Genomic DNA, 18,558 nt, shown 5'->3' with positions numbered 1-18,558 from the left:
TCTGCAGGACTTCAGTCTGGGCCCCGGCCAGCTGTGGTTAATGCTAAACGAGGCTGTGGCCTGGACACTGGACACACACCCAGGACTTCACCTCCTCTGCCCAGGTCCTCCATGCCCCCAGAAACCCTTTCTTCATGAACAGTCCACACTTGCTTCAGACACTGCAAGGGCTCCCCGCTGATTTGGGAATGCCAGCAGAGCTCTTTGCCTACCATTCTCAGCCCTATGAGGCCTGACTTCTCCCCACCTCACCTCTCAACAGGCCCTCCTCACTCCACCTTGAATACCCCAGGCCATGGCTCCATTTGAAGCTTCCCCTTCTATCAAGGCTGCCTCCAGCTTCCTGTAACTTCCCAGCCTTGCCTTTTTTGCTCCAGCAGGACCTCCTCGAGGCAGACCCAAGCTGGGTCAGGGCCTCACCCAGTGCCCCAGCTCCTGCACTCCCTGTCACCCTGGTTGCCTGACCCCTGCACACATCTGTGTCTCTACCAGCAGGGATGGGAAGGGGGCTCCTGAGGAAGGGCAGTGGCCATGTCAGCACCGGGCCAGGCGCAGATGACCTGTGGAGAAGCGTTTACTGAATGAGTGGGATTTTGTCTCTTTCTCTAAAAACTGAAACCAAAGAAAAATGTGACAACAGTTCCAAGCCTGGTGTGAGTCACAGGCTCATTTGTCCTCTCAATTGGCACAAATGCTTCTCAGCCACAAAACTTCTGAGGGCGATTCTCTGGCCCCTCTGCCAGAGCTGGGTGCATCTCCCCAGAGTTTTCAGAGAGGCAAGAGGCAAGGGTGTATGTGTGTTTGGGGGCAGGGGGTTGTCTCCATACCTGCTGAGCCAGGAGGCGGGGTATTAGACTCATCAAGTCTGAAGGCCACTCCTCCAGGCAAATCTGGGCTGCTCACCGGACTCTCTGAGTTGATGGTGTGATATAAATATTTCAGCCCCACTAGCTATTCTCGCCCTACTCTGGGGAAGACTCAAGACTTCACAGATGCAGGAATGTGATTGATACCATGCGCTCAGCAGCAGCTGGAGAAGCAGGGAATCTTGGAGATTCTTGGTCCTCAGAACAGAAGGGAAGGGGCAGGGAGAGAGGGAGGAGGGGAGAGGGCAGTCTTCTCCACCCTCATTTATCCTGTTCCTTCGGCACACAGCCCGGTGAGGGAACCGGGGGAGGCACGCAGAGCAATAAGCTGATTCCTAAGGTGCTCTGCCCAGCCAGAGTGCTGGGGCTCCAGAGAGGAGAGGATGAGCGGGGAGGGGATGGAGGGGAGCACACGGAGCTGGAGGTGAGACGGAGGCGGGGCCGGGGAGAATGAAAAACCAGCCTGTTGGTGGTTTCTTCTTTTTTTAAGAGCCACAAGCTGAGATCAAAGGTGATATTTTTACAGCAACTGAAATAGAAAACCACTGGGCACACAGTGGGAGGTGAGCGGCCAGAACACAGGCTCTTTCATGCAGCCTGTAGCCACAGCAAGCACACTGCCCTCTGCTGCGGGCCATGGGGCTTGGGGGACAATGTGGCCCCGGTCTTCCCAACTCTGGTTTCAGAAAGAAGGGAAAGAGATGAGCTGCAGCCTTCGGTTCTGGGAGAGGAGAGGAGCAGCAGTGAGGATCACGGTGAGTAGCCTGTCACTGTCCAAGACCACGCTTGTCACTTTTGCCGTGGGTGTCAGAGTTGTGCCAGGCCCTGTTTCATCCTCACAGAGCTCAGTGAGGAAGGATTATTGGTACCCCTGTTTCACAGAGGAGGAAACCAAGGCTGCAGGGGAAAATGATTTGGTCAAGTCCCGCAGGGAGATGGGAGCAAATTCAGGACCCGAACCCCGGGGCGCCTGGTCCAACACCCTTTCGGCTCCCTGTAATCCTCACTCACTCACTCACACGCTGAATTATTTCTTGAGCCTCTGCACTGAGGTCCTAGCTGACGGGGGCCATGCTCAGGTCTGCTGGAGCACTGGTTCTCAGAGAGGGAGAGCAGCAGTATCAGCCTCACCTGGGAACATGGTAGAAATGCATCCTCTGGTCCCAACCCAGACCTACCGAACCAGAGACCCTGGGGTTAGACCCAGCCCTCCACATTTTAATGAACTTTCCAGATGATTCTGTTGCACACTGAATTTGAGAATCACTGCATTGCCTCACCTCAGTTTCTACGTCTGTGTTTCAGGGAAAATCTCAACACCCGTCTCACAAGGTTGAGCTCAGTATCAGCTAACACACGTGCTGGCTGTGTGTTCTGTGCCAGGCATTCTTCTAAGCCCTCTACAAATATTAACTAACTTCATTTCACAACTCCGTAAGATAGGAACTAATACTATCCTCATTTCACAGATGAGGAAATGAAGGCACAGAGAGGTAAAGTAACTCACCCAGGGTCACACAGCTAGAATCCAAGCTCTAACCAGTTAACCAACGGAAAGCCCCCAGCAGAGGGTCTGGTGCCCAGAATGTGTTCCAGGCGTGGCTAAGGATGTGATGATGGATGGCAATTAGTATTACCTCACCTGAGTTTGAGATGATGATCCCCATTTTGTAACTATGAAATCTGCTGCCCTGTCAAGATCGAGGAGTGAGTCAGCTGCAAAGGCAGCCTCAGTATCTGGAACCCCAGTGCAGCCCACAGGTCCTCACCATTCATGCAGTTTTGAGACCATAATATACCACCTTGGTCTTCTGGAAACATCAGTTTGCTGTAGGGAAGAGTGTAGACTCTGACAGAGGTGAGCTGAAAACCTCATTTGGCCATTCAGAGGCTGTGTGACCTTGGACAAATTGCCTCACCTCTCTGATCTTTAGATCACCTTTTCTCATTGTAAAGTGGATGATGGCAGTCCTAACCTTACAGGGTTCCTGTGAGGGTTGGAGAAGATGACATTTGTGCTCAGCCCGCAGCATGCACAGAGCTGGTCATCAACAAGCAGCTTGCCCACCTCCCTTCCCATCCCTGCTGCTACCTCAGGGGAAAGACCAGCTCTGGACCCAGAAAAGCTTTGAAAGAAAAAGATATAAATTCCCCAACAATCAAAATGCCTTTGTCCTCCAGCCTCCCTGCCCTTTTCCAGACTTCCTTGAAACAGACACCCCGGCCAGGGTTTCTGGGGTGAAACACTGGCACCTGCTGCTTCCAAGTTGGGAGTTAAGTACCCTGTGAAGGGAAGAGGAGGAGACCTCTCTGAGCCACCACCACTGGCCGGTGTCCTTAATCAGCGCGAGCATCTCAGCATCCGCCTTCCGTGAGCAGTTTGGCCTGGACATCTGAAGCTCGTTAGCTGCCTGCTCCCAGGGGGCTGACCCCGCTTGGAGAGAATTATCCCAGACAGAGCCATGGAGGATGGAGCAAACGAAGACCAGGTGAGGTGTGGCCACAGAAGGCGGGGGAGCGTAGTCTCCGGAGCGGCCTCTGGGGACCTGTGGAGAACAGAGGAGGCTGGGAAAAAGCACCGGGCTTGCGCCAAGCTCCAGCCCAGCCACGGGCTCCCAGACTATGCAAACTGGAGATGGGGGTGGGAGGGGGTCCTTTCCCTCTTTGGGCCTCAGTTTCCCCATGCCTCCATTGGAAGAGGGGTAGACAAGGTACACACTGAAGGCCTTCCAGCCCTGACATTGCGGGCTCCCAGGCTGACCTAGAATTCCCGGCCTCTGAGGTTTAGCCCACTGCTGGTGGGAGGTAAGTGACAGGTGGTGGGTGGGGACATAATTCAGAGACTGGAGAGCCATGATCCCTCCCTGGCCTGGACATCAGAGGGGAGCTGGGATGGGAAGACCAGAAAGTGATCCCACATTTCAGAACAGTCAGCCAGGTGCTCATGGGTGGCAGAGATGGTGTGAGCCGAGCCTCAGAGAGACAAGGCCTCCAGCTGGGCAGGTGGCCGGGATCAAAGCACCCTTCCCTTTGTGGACCCACCACTCCACCCAGCCGTCCAGACAGGCCACAGCTAACTTTCACTCAGCAATTTTTATTAGCTCCTTATTTTATACCAGGCAGTGTTCTAAACACTACACAGGTCCCAGGTGATTGACCAGCCCAGAGTCTGGCCCTCGTCTGGCTGTCCTGACATTGACCTTCCTCAAGACACCCAGAGAGGTCGGACAGCTGGCCCTAACCATGTCACTCAAGATCGCTGCCTCCTCCCAACGCTATTATAACTGACACCAGGCCATCTCCCTTTCTACTGACAGGAACACTCTTGTCCCCTCCCCGGTCTCCTTCCCTCCTGGGAGCCAGGTCTCTGGGGAGCCATTGCCTGGTGGGCCTAGAACCCAAGCAAAGAGCGAGGAGGGCTGGGGCAGCGAGCAGTTCATGCAGACCTTGGTGTGAAGCCTGACGAACCGTCTCCACTCGGAGCCGAGAGGCCCTCTGTGGGGACTGGGATGGGCACGGCCTTCAGATAACGCCTACCTCTGGACCGTGCTGGATGGATGGGCACACGACCAAAGTGGGCTTCTCTGAACCTTGGCTTTTCTCTGGCTGCCTCACTCCTGGGTTGCTGCGTTCTTCCTTTGGACAGGTGAAGAGCTCTGATGACCAGGCTGGAGAGCTGTGTCCTGAGCCAGGGAGCCTTTGGATTCATTTACTTCTCATGGGGCAACCTTATTCCCAGCATTTCCAAGACCGGCCCAGAGAGAGGTGGGGGACCGCCCAAGTTCACACAGTCGGTCAGGAATGAGGCGACCCTGGATTTCCAGACCATTCCCAACTAAATAGTTTCTCACTTTCAAATATGAAAAATGAATTCTAGAACTGCAGAAAAATTAGAGAATTACAGATAAGGAAAAGCAAAAATGAATATATCTTTGGTTTGTCTCTCGGAGAAACTTCCACCACCCTTCCCCATCCCTTCTCTCCCACCGGGTCTCAGCCGCACTTCCCCACCCCCAGCCATAATCAATACCTCACCTCCTTTTGCCAGCAGCTGTTCCCTGAGGACTAAGCCTTGACAGCAGATCCTGGAAGCCAGCCTTAGGCCGGATTCTGGAAAGGCCTGGTGTCTCTTCCGCCCAAATGGAACTGTTTAAGTGCAGATATAGTCGGAAATGCTCCCAGCCAGGAATCCAGAGCCTGTATCCAGGCCTGCCTGGCTTGTAGATCGACTCTGTGACCTTGGGCCAGTCCCTGCCCTCTCAGTTTCTTCTGCTGTAAAATGAAGACTTGGACCTGACCAAGCGGTTTCCCCACAGTCTCAGTCTGTCGGCTGCTCTTGGGCAAGGACCATGCCCTCTCCTCGTAGCATTTAGAATCAGAGGGCAGGATTCGAGCTCCCCTAGTGATGGGCCAGGCCAGCACTCCCCAGCTGTGTGACGGAGCAGGACAGCACAGCACTCTGCACTCTGCTCCCCCACGGGAAGACACAGAGCAGAGTGTTGACCCTCTGTGTGCCCCAGGGCTGCCGCGGATACCACGAGAGGTGGACCTCAAAGACCTCTGAACGGCACGGAGCGAGAAGCTGCACTGGGCTGTTACTGGAGTGTGTCCCCTGCCTGCCCAGTGCCTGGCTCCATCCGGCCTCCATCCTGGTTCAGCGGGTCTGGCCCAGGCTTGTAGATGGAGCTGCTGCCTGCCCTCGGGCTCACACAGCTCTGGCAAGAGGAACGTGTGGACCCAGGGCGCAGCCTACCACGTGAAGTGTCAGTAGCGATGCCCACAGGGCCTCAGGGCCCATGACGTCATGGACAGCAGTCTCCCATGTTGAAACTCACAAAGCTAAATCCATTTTAAAATATAGCACTGCCTTTTTCTTTTCTTTCTTTTTGCATTTTGGCTAAGGCATGGAATGTGGAAGCTGCTACATTACTGCAGGAAGATGTAGAGGCTGGGTTCACAGGCTGACTCAACTTTCGGGGGTCCTGGTAAGTTAGCCCCTGCTTCCTCATGCCCACCTTGACCCTAATCCAGGCTCCCCTGACAGGAAGGGCTGAGAAGGACAATAGTGACCCTCCCAGATGACCTCTCTGGACCTCAGCTTGCCATCTGTTATAGACTGGAGGTTTGTGTCCCCCCCGCAAAATTCCTATGTTGAAAACCTACCCCCAAGTGTGATGGTATTTGGGGGTGGGGCCTTTGGGAGTTAATTAGGGTTAGATGAGGACATGAGAGTAGAGCCCTCACAACGGGCTTAGTGCCTTTATAAGAAGAGGAAGAGAGACCAGTTCGATCTCTCTCTCTCTTTCTCTCTCTCTCCTGCCGAGTTCACAGCGAGGTCACGTGAACACACAGTGAGATGGCAGCCGTCTGCAAGCTGGGAAGAGGGCTTGCACCAAGAACGGATCAGCCAGCACCTTGATCTTGGACTTCCCAGCCTCCAGGACTGTGAGAAATAAATGCCCGTTGTTTAAGCCACCCAATCTATGGTATTTTGTTAGAGCAACCTGAGGTGGATGAAGACACATCTATGAAACAAGCATAATAACCCCTCCCCTGACTATTGCTGATAAGAATTAAATGCAATAAGAGCTAACCGTTCATTTTGTCATGCACTCACTCAACCAATATTTGTGAAAAGCTTCTAGGTAACAGGCACTATTCTGTGAGCTGGGGTAGAGCAGTGCGCCAAGCAGACAAAATCCCTGCCCTCACAGAGCTGACATTCTAGTAGGGAAGACAGACAGTAACCAGATAACGAAATGAAGGATACAGTTTGTCGGATAGATGGAGATAAGTGCTATGGAGGGAACGTCTACCTGGAAGGAGGCTAGACTTCCAGCAGGGCGGGGTGAGCCTGTTTGCACTTTTCAACAGGGTGGTCAGGGTGGGCCTCCGTGAGAAGGGGGCCTTTGGGGAGGGCTGAAGGAAGTGAAAGGAGGCAGTGTGGTCGCTTGGGAGAAGGCATCCCCAGCTATGAAAGGACACTGGCTATTGTAGGAAGCAAGGTACCAGTTGGAAATGATTTCTAGGTGTGTCTTCCGCCCCTCAACAGCCCTCAGCTCTATCCTGGGCACAGGCAGGCTCTCAAGGGTCAAGGGCATAACTACAGATGGTCCAGTCTCATCTTACCTGTTAGCCTCAACTTAATGGGCTAAACAGCTCTTTCATGTCAGTCACCAAAGAACACTGGAGGCCCCCAGAGAGAGCTCAGACATGCAGTAGACTGGGTGTCAGGAGGCCTGGCTCTGCTGCTGGCTGACGATGTGACATTAGATAAGGCACTGCCCTCTCTGGACCTCAGTTTCCTTGTCTTTAAAATAAGATGGCTGGGGACTTCCTTGGTGGCCCAGTGGCTAAGACTCCGTGCTCCCATTGCAGGGGGCCCGGGTTTGATCCCTGATTGGGGACTAGAGGCCATATTGCCATAACTAAGAGTTTGCGTGCTGCAACTAAAGATCCTGCGTGCCGCAATGAAGATCCTGCGTGCCACAACTAAGACCGGCGCAGCCAAAGTAAATAAATAAATATTTTAAAAAAAAAGATGCCTGGTGGTAGCCAGGGGCTGAGGGGAGGAGAAAGGGAGGCATGAATGCTATTGGGTATGGGGTTTCTTTTTCGGGTGGTGAAAATATTGTTGAATTAGATAGTAGTGATGATTGCACAACTTTGTGAACATACTAAAACCACTGAATGGTACACTAAAAAAAAAACAAAACAGGTGGTTGGTTGGACAAGATGACCTCTAAAAGAAGAGACACTAACAATTTTTGTGCCTATGGTACCCTGGGGCCTGGACTCAGCATTTGCATGTTATCTCATGATCTCTAAGGTTCCTCCCAGTTCAGTCTTTCTGTGATCCACCACGGTGATATTCACATTGCCATCACTCATCAGAAAGTCCAACTTGAGCCCCTTGTCCAGGTCCAAAACTAGAGTAGAAACTGGGGAAGAGACAAGAAAGGAATGAATCTCTCCCTGAAGGAGCTCAGAGCCTGTGGAAGAAATCAGAAGTGCACAGTGTGCCCAAGAAGTTCTTTTCTTTAGGACTAGCTCCTTCCTTTCCTTTCCTTGGATAGGAAAGAACCCCCAAATACAAGGGGTTCATGTGGCCATACGGGGGCCCTGGGAGTTGCTTTATTAATTTACACACTGGGTCCTTTGGCTGGGTGTTCAGGATACAACAGTGGGCAAGTCAGACCCAATCCCTCAGTTTCGCCTTCCTAGTGCAAGTCCTTAGGAAAGGAGACAGACTTTAAAACGATCAAATGCGCAATTATGAATTTCTTGGATTCTTGTGATTGTGATTGGAGCCGTGGAGGAAAAGCACATAATGTATTGGGCTGCTCACCAAGGGCACTGGTGTGGCTTGAGCTGGGTTCTGGGGGCAAGTAGGAACAATGAAGAGGCGTGGAGACGGGGATGGCGTGGGGCGGGCTGTTGCAGACAATGCCGAGGCCCTAAGTGTCCGCAGAGGAAGGCCCGGGAGGAGGCGCAGAGAGCTGGGGGCAGCTGCAGCAGGAGCACGCTGGGCCCGACCATGCAGGGCCTTGGAGGCTGGAGGCCACCAGTATCCATTTGTGCCCATTGTCCCCACTCACTTTGGAGTGTCCCTGCTCGAACAATAAACTACGAAGCCACCTTATTTACGGGTCACATTACGGAGTTTGTCCCAAGATCAACCAGTGTTCAGGAAGGCCTGGTCATTGCTCCCACCTCCAGGCCTCCTGCTTTGCATGTCGGGGGCGAGGGCCTGCCAGCCCACGCGGCTGCAGCGGTGATTTGAGCTGGATGGTGTGTGAAGGGCCCTGCTTGGCAGCCCCTGGCCATCCGGCCCCGCTGCCCTCCTCCCGGGCAGACCCTGCTGCCCCCATGCCAGCCTCCCCCTCTTCAGTATCTTGAGGTGAGAGCTTTGCCAGTTCTCAGGCCAAGCAGGGCTCTTGGCTCCAGGTTCCGTGAGCCGCTTTCTGTCGTCCCCGCCCTCGGCTACTCCCCGAGGACGCGCTTCAGGCCTCGGCTGCGGCCTCACGCTCTTTCCACTCTTGATTTTTATTTTTGCCTCTCTTTATTTTCCCCTCAGTGTGACTCTCTCCTTCTGCTGGGCCTCTCCTCCTCTTTTTCTCTTCCTTCTCCAGGGTAGCCTGGCATTGCCAGAAAAGCCTGTGCTTCAGGACGGATGGAATGAGGTACAAGTCCTAGCTCTGTCACCTGCCGGCTGTGTGATCCTGGGCAAATGCATCCTCCTCTGAGCCAGTTTCGGGTTCTATGAAATGGACATGCTCCTCCTAACTCCTGCTTCTCTGGGTGGTTGTGAGCTGAGATTAAGTTCATCAGAGTCCCTCCTGGAAGCAGTAGGTGCTCAGCAAATGGTAGTTTCCTCTTACTTTCTTTTTGTACTTTCTCCTCCCTGACCTTCTGCATATTTTGCTCACTTAACCACAAAGCAAGAAACCAAAGCCCTCCCGCTGGACCCCAATCACCTTCCTCTCCTAGCACAACCACACCAAACCCAGACTGGAATGGAGCCAAGAGCCTCACGACACGTGCAGCCTGCTCACTTCTAGCCCTGTGGCTGGGAAGTGTGGCTGGGTGTCACGGCTGGGCCTCTAGGCCATAGCGCTCTCGAGGGGGACATGGGAGGCGTCTTCTGAGCTATGCTGTGATGCAGGCACCAGACTCTTGTTTTTTCACCAACTGAAAGAGAGGCATCCTTTCAACACTCACCCCCACCAAGCCCCCAAGGCCTACAGACCTCTCATGGTTCCCCACATCACACCCTGCACTTTCCAGCCTCCAAGCCATTGCTTATGCCCCTGACCCCGCCTGCAATACCCTTCTGCTCCCTCCCTCTCATGTGGGGACTTACACCAGCTCTGGGGCTGAAACATGACAGAGGGGGAAACCAAGGCTCAGGAACATTCAGATGTTGGTATTTTTTACAACAAGAATAATACAGTGTAATACTGTTTATTGAAAAACACATAAAATAGTTTGCCTGGGGTTCCAGTAGATCTGGAATTGAAACCCAGGTCTGCAGCGATCCAAATTTCCCGCTTGTTCTCCTCCCTCTGCCACACTACCTGTCACATAGTTGTGACTATGTGGACCCTACTGTAACTTACTTCCTAGATGTCACTTAAAAGGTAATTGTGTAAATAAACCCATACATTTACGGTCAATTGAGTTTTGACAAGGGAGCCAAGACAATTCAATGGAGAATGAATAGTCTTTTTAATAAATGCTGGGACAACTAGATATCCACATACAAAAGCATGAAGTTGCACCCCTACCACATACCATTTACAAAGATTAACTCAAAATGGATCAAAGATCTAAATGTGAGAGCTAAAGCTAGAAAACCCTTAGAAGAATACACAGGTGTAAGTCTCCGTGGCCTTGGATAAGACAGTGATTTCTTAGATATGACACCAAAAGCACAAGCAACCAAAGGGAAAAAAAATAGAGAAATTGTATTTCATAAAAATGACAAACTTTGTACTTCAAAGGACACTATCAAGAAAGGGAAAAGACAGTCCACATAATGAGAGCAAATATTTGCACACACTGTATCTGGTAAGGATATAGTATCCAGTATGTATTAAAAACTCCTACAACTCAACAATAAAAAAACAGATAACCCAATTTTTTAAATGGACAAAAGATTTGAATAAACATTTCTCCAAAGCAGATATACAAGTGGCCAATAAGCACATTAAAAGATGCTCAATGTCATTAGCCATTAGGGAAATTCAAATCACAGCCACAATGAGATACCACTTCACACCCACTAGGATGGACAAAAATAAAAAAGATAGAAAACAGCAAGTGCTGGCGAGGATGTGGAGAAATTGGAACCTTCACACATTGCTGGTAGAAATGTAAAATGGTGCAGCCACTGTGGAAAACAGTTTAGCAATTCCTCAAAAGTCATACAGAGCTACATATGATCCAGCAACTGAACTCCTATACACACACACGCACAAATTGAAAGCATATATTTCATACAAAGCTTGTACATGAATACGCACAGCAGCATTATTTATAATAGCCAAAAAGTGGAAACAACCCAAATCTCCATTAACTGATGAATGGATAAACAGAATGGGGTATATCCATGCGATGGAATACTATCCATTTTAAGAAGAAGCGAAGCACTGATACATGCGACAACATGGATGAACTTGAACTTGAAATGTCCCAAAATCCATAGGAAATTAGCAGTTGCTAGGGGCTGAGGTGGTAGATGGAATGGGGACTGATAGGTATAGGATTTCTTTTGGGGGTGATGGAAAGGTTCTGAAATTAGAAAGTGGCGATGGTTGGACAAATCTGTGAATATAGTAAAAACCACTGAACTGTACACTTTAAAAGAGTGAATGTATGGTATGTGAATTATACCTCAAATTGTTTTCTTAAAAAAAAAGTAGTTGTGTAGATCTGTAGGGGATCTTGCAGAACATTGAACCCAACATCTACCCCCGACCCCGTGTTAAAGATGGGAAAATTATGGCCCAGAGAGGGAAAGGATCGCAGAGTAAATTTGAGACAGAACAGGGATAGAACCCAGAACTATGCCCACCCACCTCCCTGGCCAGACTGTTAGTTCCTGGAGGACAAGAAACTTTATTCATCCTGTACCTCCCGTAGCAGCAGCACAGGACTCTGCGGCACATTGCAGGGCTGATAGTCAGGACGGCTCCAGATGCAAGAGTCTAAATAGAGACCCGGATCCAATGAGCCTGAGGAACATGGATTCACTGGCCCACATAACTGGGAGGGACAAGGGAGTGCTGGGGACTCAACCGACCTCCCCACACCCCTGCCTGTTTCTTCTCTTCCTCCCTCCTTGTCATCTCCTTTACGGGGCAGGAAATAGGGCTGCTGCTGCTGGAAGCTCTGAGGATCACACCTTTAGAGCTTGCATCCCAAAGGGGATCCAACTGCGGTCCCCCAGAACCCATGGATGCAAGCTGAGGGAAACAGCTCTGTTTGGTCCAGTTGGGTCATATTATGTGGATCAGAAGATGGAACTCTCCAAAAGGTCAGGCCCTCTAGCAGAGGCCTGGGCTCTGTGACCCGTAGCCCCACCAAAACCTCAGAAAGTTGGGGATAGAAGGGAAGGGGTGCTTTTACCGTGAGAAGTGGGATGGGGGCTAGAAGGCAATCACAGTTTTTAGATGCAGAGTGTCGTGAGGTGCAAGTCCCAGCTTTTCACTTTCTGGCTGTGTCCAGGTAGGCAAGTGACACTCCTCCCACCCCCAGCTCCCAGCCTCTGTTTTCTGAACTACAAAGGGAGAAGAGTAATTCCCAGCCCAGAGAATTATTGATATAAATATTTGAGATAAGAAGCATAGAGTGATCGCCCAGAGCCTGGCACACTGTAGGGGCTGCACTAAGGCCTGTTATTACCATCATTATCGATGCTTTGGGTGGGTTGATATTTAGTCTCTGGTCAGAAGCTGGGGATTCTGAGAAAATGCTTCAGATAATAGGGGCTTCCCAAGGTCCAGATCCCTGGCCCAGAGCTGAGGGGGTGGTGTGGGACGGACCACTCCTCCTTGGGTAAGGATTGCCCTGTGGGGCATGACTCAGGGTCATGTCAGTGCTGCCCCAATCTGCTGGTGACCTTGGGCTGTTGACGTACCCTTTCTCAGCTTAGTGTCCCCTGAATCAGACAGCGCTGCTATGGGTGACTGCTCAGGGTTCTTCCCCATCTAAGCCTACTATGAACTCAACGAGTGCCGCCTCCTGAAGTGGCCTACATCCCCATTTTGTAAAGGGATCAAGCAGCCTTTGCTGCAGAGTTGGGGTCTGCTGTGTGCAAGGCCCAGGGCAGGGCACAGAGACTCACAGATGACTCTAACCGGGCCTTGTGCTCAAGACGCCTGCAGCCTGCTGGGTGAATGGACATGGTCACTGACTCCCTGTGTCACCTTGGGCAAGTCACGACCCCGCTCCGGAGCTCCCTTTTGCCCCATCTGTAAGAGAAAGAGTTAACCGTGAGGACGACAGCCTGTGGCCAGGCCCCCCCATCTGGTCCCAAAGAGGTGGCTGGGTAGCCCATCCCCCATACCTTAGCCTCAAATCTAGTGACATCATCCCCAACCCTCTCCGTTTCCCTGGCAACTGGGGTGCTGGCCGAGGCTCCCCCGGGGCCCAGACCGTCTGGATTTCCTTACACATAACTGTACCTCGTCCACATTTTCACAATTAAATTGTCAGTTCGGGTTAAGTGTTGTCTGCTGACAGCTGTCAACCTCTCTCTGGCTCCCCTCACTCTTCACCCAGAGCAGGTAAGTGGGAATGTCTTGCCCAGCCAGTCCCTCCGTGCTGTGGAAAGAGGCTAGGATGCAGTGGGAAGCAGAAGGTCTGGGTTCCAGCCCAGCTCTGCCATACATTTGCTGTGTGCTCTTGGGCAAGTCACTTCCCCTCTCTGGGCCTAGTTTTCCCCACCTTAAAATAGAGCTAATCATCTCTGCCCAGCTTTCTTCCCTTCCCTCCCAAGGCAGTTGCAAGTCTCAAAGGAGCCCATCATTGTGGCAGGGCTTAGAAAACTGTAAAGCCCAGCTGGGAGGCTAAGGATGGTTCATACAATGAGCAAGCAGACCTTGAAAGGGACTTCTCTGAGTCCCCAGCAGATAAATGGGTAAGATTAGTCCCCTATCTGGTCTGCCCTGCATCCCTCTGGTTGCAGATCTGGCTCGGGTCTCCTCCTCTGGCCTCCCTCACAGCCTGTCCCTAGACTGAAAAGGCAGAAAAGGCGCTCTTCCCAATAGAGCCTAACCCCAAAGATGCAAGAGTAGAGGCGCCAGGCCACAGGGTCAAGGGCCCTGCGTCCTGTGCCCACACTGAGTGGCCAGGCTCTCCCTCCCCACGATGGGCCTAAGCCACTCCCACCCCCACCCCAACTTTCCCCTCTCAGCTCCCAGGAACTCTGTCTCCCCTACCCTACCCTCCCGATCCACCCCCAGAGCAGCCCAGGTTGAATCCCACACCTGACCTCACCCTCCCAGCTCCAGACCTCCTCCAGGTCCCCTTGGCAAAGCCCATGCCCTTTAGCCCAGCATTCGGGGCCCTCCCGGGCATGGGCCTGTCTCCTCCCCAGTCATTTTCCCCTCCTGTCGCCCTTGATACCAGCAGCACAGAGCCCCCCCACTTACCCTTCCCTGAAACCAAACTTCTCCCTCTTGTCTTTGCTCAAGCTGTTCTTCCTGCTGAGAAGGCCCTCCCCCATCCCCGGCCACCTGACAATTCCTCCCCCACCTGCACATTATTTATATAGACATGAATGTTAAGTACAGATCAGCTCCCATCTGGAACTGTTTATGTACCTGGCAGAAAAGGAACTAACCTTTATCAAGAACTGATTACATACAGAGCATTTTACATATATCATCTCCTTAAGCTCCACAGCAACCCTACGTGGTAAATTTCACCACTCCGATTTTCCAGATGAGAAAACTGAGGCTCAGAGACAGGAATCATCTTTTCCAAGGCCATACAGAGGTGGGGTAGGGGTCGAAACCCCCAACTGTGGGCTTCCAGAACCCATGCTTGTTTTAGGCCCTGGTGGAAACACTTCCCTCAAGGTTACAGTTGTGGCCAGGGTCCCATGTACATGAAAATACTTGCTATTAAGGGAGGTTGTGCTGCTTTGCAAATTCCAGGGACCATTGTGAAGTACCCAAGCCTGTCATGTAGAAGAGGGGACCCAGGGAGAGAGCCAGGGCCGTGGGAGGAGTCATAGATCTCTCCCCTAGATGAAGGAGGACCTTCTCCCAGGCAGAGTCGTCTCATAATGGAAGAGGCTGCCCTGGAGGGAGGGAGCTCCCTTCCCTCTGGGTGTGCAAGCAGAGGCTGAGTGAGGGATTCACTCATTCCTTTGGCAATTTTGGAAGAACCAGTGTTCACTGGCCGTGATGGAGTACCAGGGATGCAGCATGGGCGAGACAGAGCTGGTGGCTGACTGATGCTGCTCCCAGAGCGGTGGAGACACGTACAGAGGCTGCGGTGGACAGAATTCGGGGATCTAAGAGGGTGAGTGGCCCAACTCTGAGATTCTGAAGTCACTTTAGACAAATGCATATTTTCCGTCTTTTCACTATGTAAGCCCGGCTGCTTAAGTTATCTCTTGCTACATAACAAACCATGTCAAGATTTAGTGGCCAAAAAGAACAACGGATTGATTCTCCTGATTCTATGGGCTGACAGGGCAGATCTGCCCATCTCACTGTGGGCTCCCTTGTGAGGCTGCACTTGGCTGGTGGGTCAGCCAGGCCTGGGTTCCGGCTGGGCCGGGTGGGCCCTCTCCACGTGGCGTGAGGGCCTCTCTCTGCATTTATAGTCCAGCCTGGGCTTCTGGGGGTGGCTGAGCTGGGCTCCATGGGGGTGAGAGCAGAAGCTGCAGGGTCCCTGAAGCCTGGGTTCCAGAACACGCATGGCATCACTTCTGTCACATGCCACATCGACTCAAGGAGATCAGCAAGTCATGAGACCAGCCCAGATCAAGGCGTGGAGAAATAGCCTTCACCTCTGCCTGGAGTCACATTTCGAAGGGGGGTGTGTGTCCTGGGACGAGAGGAATTGGTGTCATTTAGAACCTACCTCACTGGCATGTCCAGACAGTGACAGTGCGTGGCTTATGGGCTGGGTGTCAGGTGACCCAATCTTTCTTGTCTCCTGCACCAGCGAGAGTGATGTGAGACAAATGGCTGTCCTCTCTCAGCCTCAGCTTCTCTCTATGTGCCACGGGGGCACTGAGTGTGGTGGGTCTCTGGCCCTATGGGTGTGCAGGGTGAGACCCAAGTGCAGAAACACTGACTTGTACTCATACCAAAGACGGGGATGCCCAACTGGAGAAGACACTGCCAACCTAGACACAGGGGCCCTGGTGCCCACTGCTTCCCATTCCTCTCATTCTGGGGGCAGCACTGTCCCCGCCATTCCCAGGGCCCCTCCCATGGCGACAGCAGCTGTTGATCGAGGGAGGCACATGATTCAAGCCAGCCAATCAGCCACCTTCCCTGGGACTGATGCAGAGGCCCAGGGAGACAGAAGCTCTCATCTGCCTGGAAAGGAACTAGGGCTGTTGGTGGCTACATAGCAGGGGGAAGGTATGAGGCCCACATCACCTCAAAGAGAGCAGCGAGAGTTAGAAATGAGTTGCAGATAGCACGTTGTGGGCATGGGGGTGGCCCGCTGTTCCCGGGGAGTACAGCTCCCCCTTCAGGTCCCCAGCACCCCGATTTCTCCTCCAGGGGCACGAACCAATCGGTTTCTCTTAGGTTGAAGCTGGTTGGGGTTGGTTTCTCTCTTGGAGTTGAAAGAGGCCTGAGAAACACAAACACTGTCTCCTGAGCAGCCGCCACCGCGATTAAACAATGGAGGGTTGAAAGTGGCCTTTCAGAAGTAACACCGTGAGTAGATGTGACAGGTGGTGTGCTGTTACCTGCACCCAGGATAGAAACCTGCCGCCTGACCCTGGCCACCCCCAAGCCTGCTCCCTGAGCCTTGTAAAAGAACAACCCCTCCCCCGAGGTGACTGAGGAGGAGGAGAATATCCTCTCCCGAGCAGTGGGCACAGGCTCAGGGGCCCACAGGCCTGGGTTTGCAGACCTGGCGTAGATGACTGGACAGGCCCGGGCTCAGACTCCTCAGCCACGGAGCAAGGCCTGCCTCGCCCACAGGTGCAGAACTGCCCGGCACACGGTAGGTGTGCGATGTTATCTCCCAAGAACCTTGGGAGGGAGTGGTTTAATGGTTTTCCCATTTTTCAGATGAGGAAACGAAGGATCACAGAGGCTGAGTGACTTGTCCGGGGTCACGCCACAGTAAGTGCAGGAGGAAAATCGAGAGCCAGGCCAGGTGTCTGAGGACACGCATGTTACTAGTTGATCCCCCTCCCCTGCTTGCCTGAAGGATATGGCCTCACAGGGCTTGCCGACCCCTGGAGCAGGGGACCCCTGGGCTGGGCTACTCTGCCCAGTCCCACCGTCCACCTGCTTTCCCAGGAAGGCCTTTCTAAAAAACACCCTGTTGCTGGAAACAGCACCCTTTGGTCTCATTGTTTCTACCATGTTCACAGTTCATCCTAAAACACAGGTAAGAGTCAGGGGAACCAAGATGTGGGTTCTGGAGCTGAAAAAGCCCTTGGAGGTTATCTAGTTCAACCCCCTCACTTACAGTTGGGGTGACAGGCTCAGAGAGGGCGAAATAATTATCTGCTGTCACACAGCCAACCACTGATGGGGTTAAGGCCTGTAACCAGGTCACCCATTCCCCCATCCAGGGCTCCTGGAAATAGCCGATTTGCTCCCACCCATCTCCACCAAGGCCTTGGCCCCAAGGGAGGGAAGCTGAGGTGGGTGGAGGGGTCAATAGAGGTCAGCATGGGAAACGGAAGTGTGGCTTCCCCTACTGCCATGTCCCTTCCTGGGTGCCCTCTGGGTGGGGTGTGCACAGGGGTGGGGGGTGGAAAGGTGTGTACCAATGGCAGTCAGACAGGGGCTGAGAAGCCTGCTGACAGGAAGTCCCCAGCACGTCTGGGCGATCAGATGACCAGACTCACCGGGGTAACTGAGGAGAAGGGAACTGTATTAACATCTACAGCAGCCAAGAGTTGGCCCACCTGCCCGCCTCAGAGCCTCCTATCCTCTGAAGGGGAGCTCGTGCCCAGGCGGCCAGCACGGGCCTCACACACAGTGGCCTTTGAGGAGGCTCCTGACAGAAGGAGGCAGGAGGAAGAAGAAGGGGGGAAGATCAGTTGGTTCTAAAGATGAGAAAAATCCTTCTCCCAAGTGTCTCGGAGAATCCCAGAATGTCTGAGGTGGTAAAGCACTCCCGCTTATGCAAGTGGGGAGACTGGGGTGCAGGGAGGAGCAGACCCTTGCCCAGGTCTCCCTCGACTCTCAATTCAAGGTTTTGCCACCACTTCCTCAGGCTCACCCCTCGCCCCCACCTCCCCATCCAGGGCAGGGGTCCCAGTCCTAGCTGATGCCTGGATCTTGAGTCACAGGACAGAGCTGAGTGGCTGGGAGGGTCCCAGAGGGCTCAGGGCTGGGCTTCAGGAGACCTGGGATCTTCTCCTGGCCTCCCCCAACTCCTTTCCAGAAAATGCAAAGTCACCATCCTCCTGCCTTCTGTTTCAATGGGGGCCACCAGCTATAGTGCACTCTGAGCCCTAGAGATCTGCGTTCAAATATTAGCTCCAACCCTTGCCAGCACCCCCGTTCTGAGCCTCAACTTCTACATCTATGAAATGGGGTACTAATCCCCATCTTGGAGAATATAGAGGATTTGATGGGACTGTAGTCTTCCCATTTTATAGATGAGGAAACTAAGGTTCAGGGAGTGTAAGCAACTTGCTCAAGATCACACAGGTAAAGATAGAATTGGGCACAGTGGAACCCAAGTCTACATGACTCCAAATTGCTCTCCGTACCTAATCTAGCTGGGAGCCAGAAGACTTCTGACTGAAAGACTGCTTGTGCAAATACTTGGAAGCAACCAGTTTAGCTCTGAAATGAGCAAAGGGCTAGACCCAGAGGACAATGCATCCCAACTGGACAGAAGTCACCTGGAACGGCTCTGACTGTGGTGGCCAGAGTGCCTTGGAATGGGAGAGCTAAAGACACTCTTTTGACCCCCGTCGGTAGCCTCTTAGGTGGAGCAGCAGTGTATCCCACACCCCACCCAA

General features: G+C 52.7%; 1 long non-coding RNA gene across 5 annotated transcripts in view; it reads left to right on the top strand.

Annotated features, from left to right (window-relative positions):
• The window catches only part of LOC137230633 (uncharacterized), a 9,293-nt gene extending 2,837 nt beyond the window's left edge, over positions 1-6,456 (top strand). For 2 of the 5 annotated variants that reach the window (XR_010946193.1, XR_010946196.1), the window contains 3 exons: positions 1,553-1,621; positions 3,048-3,355; positions 5,769-6,456. This is a non-coding gene — a long non-coding RNA (uncharacterized lncRNA). Of the gene's footprint in view, positions 1-1,552; positions 3,356-5,768 lie in introns of all 5 variants that reach the window. The other 3 variants (XR_010946195.1, XR_010946194.1, XR_010946197.1) reach the window with 2 other exon arrangements.
• The last annotated feature ends 12,102 nt before the right edge of the window (positions 6,457-18,558 follow it).

This window comes from Pseudorca crassidens, chromosome 9 (assembly GCF_039906515.1).
Source record: "Pseudorca crassidens isolate mPseCra1 chromosome 9, mPseCra1.hap1, whole genome shotgun sequence".
NCBI lineage: Eukaryota > Metazoa > Chordata > Mammalia > Artiodactyla > Delphinidae > Pseudorca > Pseudorca crassidens.
The sequence above is the reverse complement of the archived record's forward strand: the minus strand, read 5'-3'. Positions and strand labels throughout refer to the sequence as shown.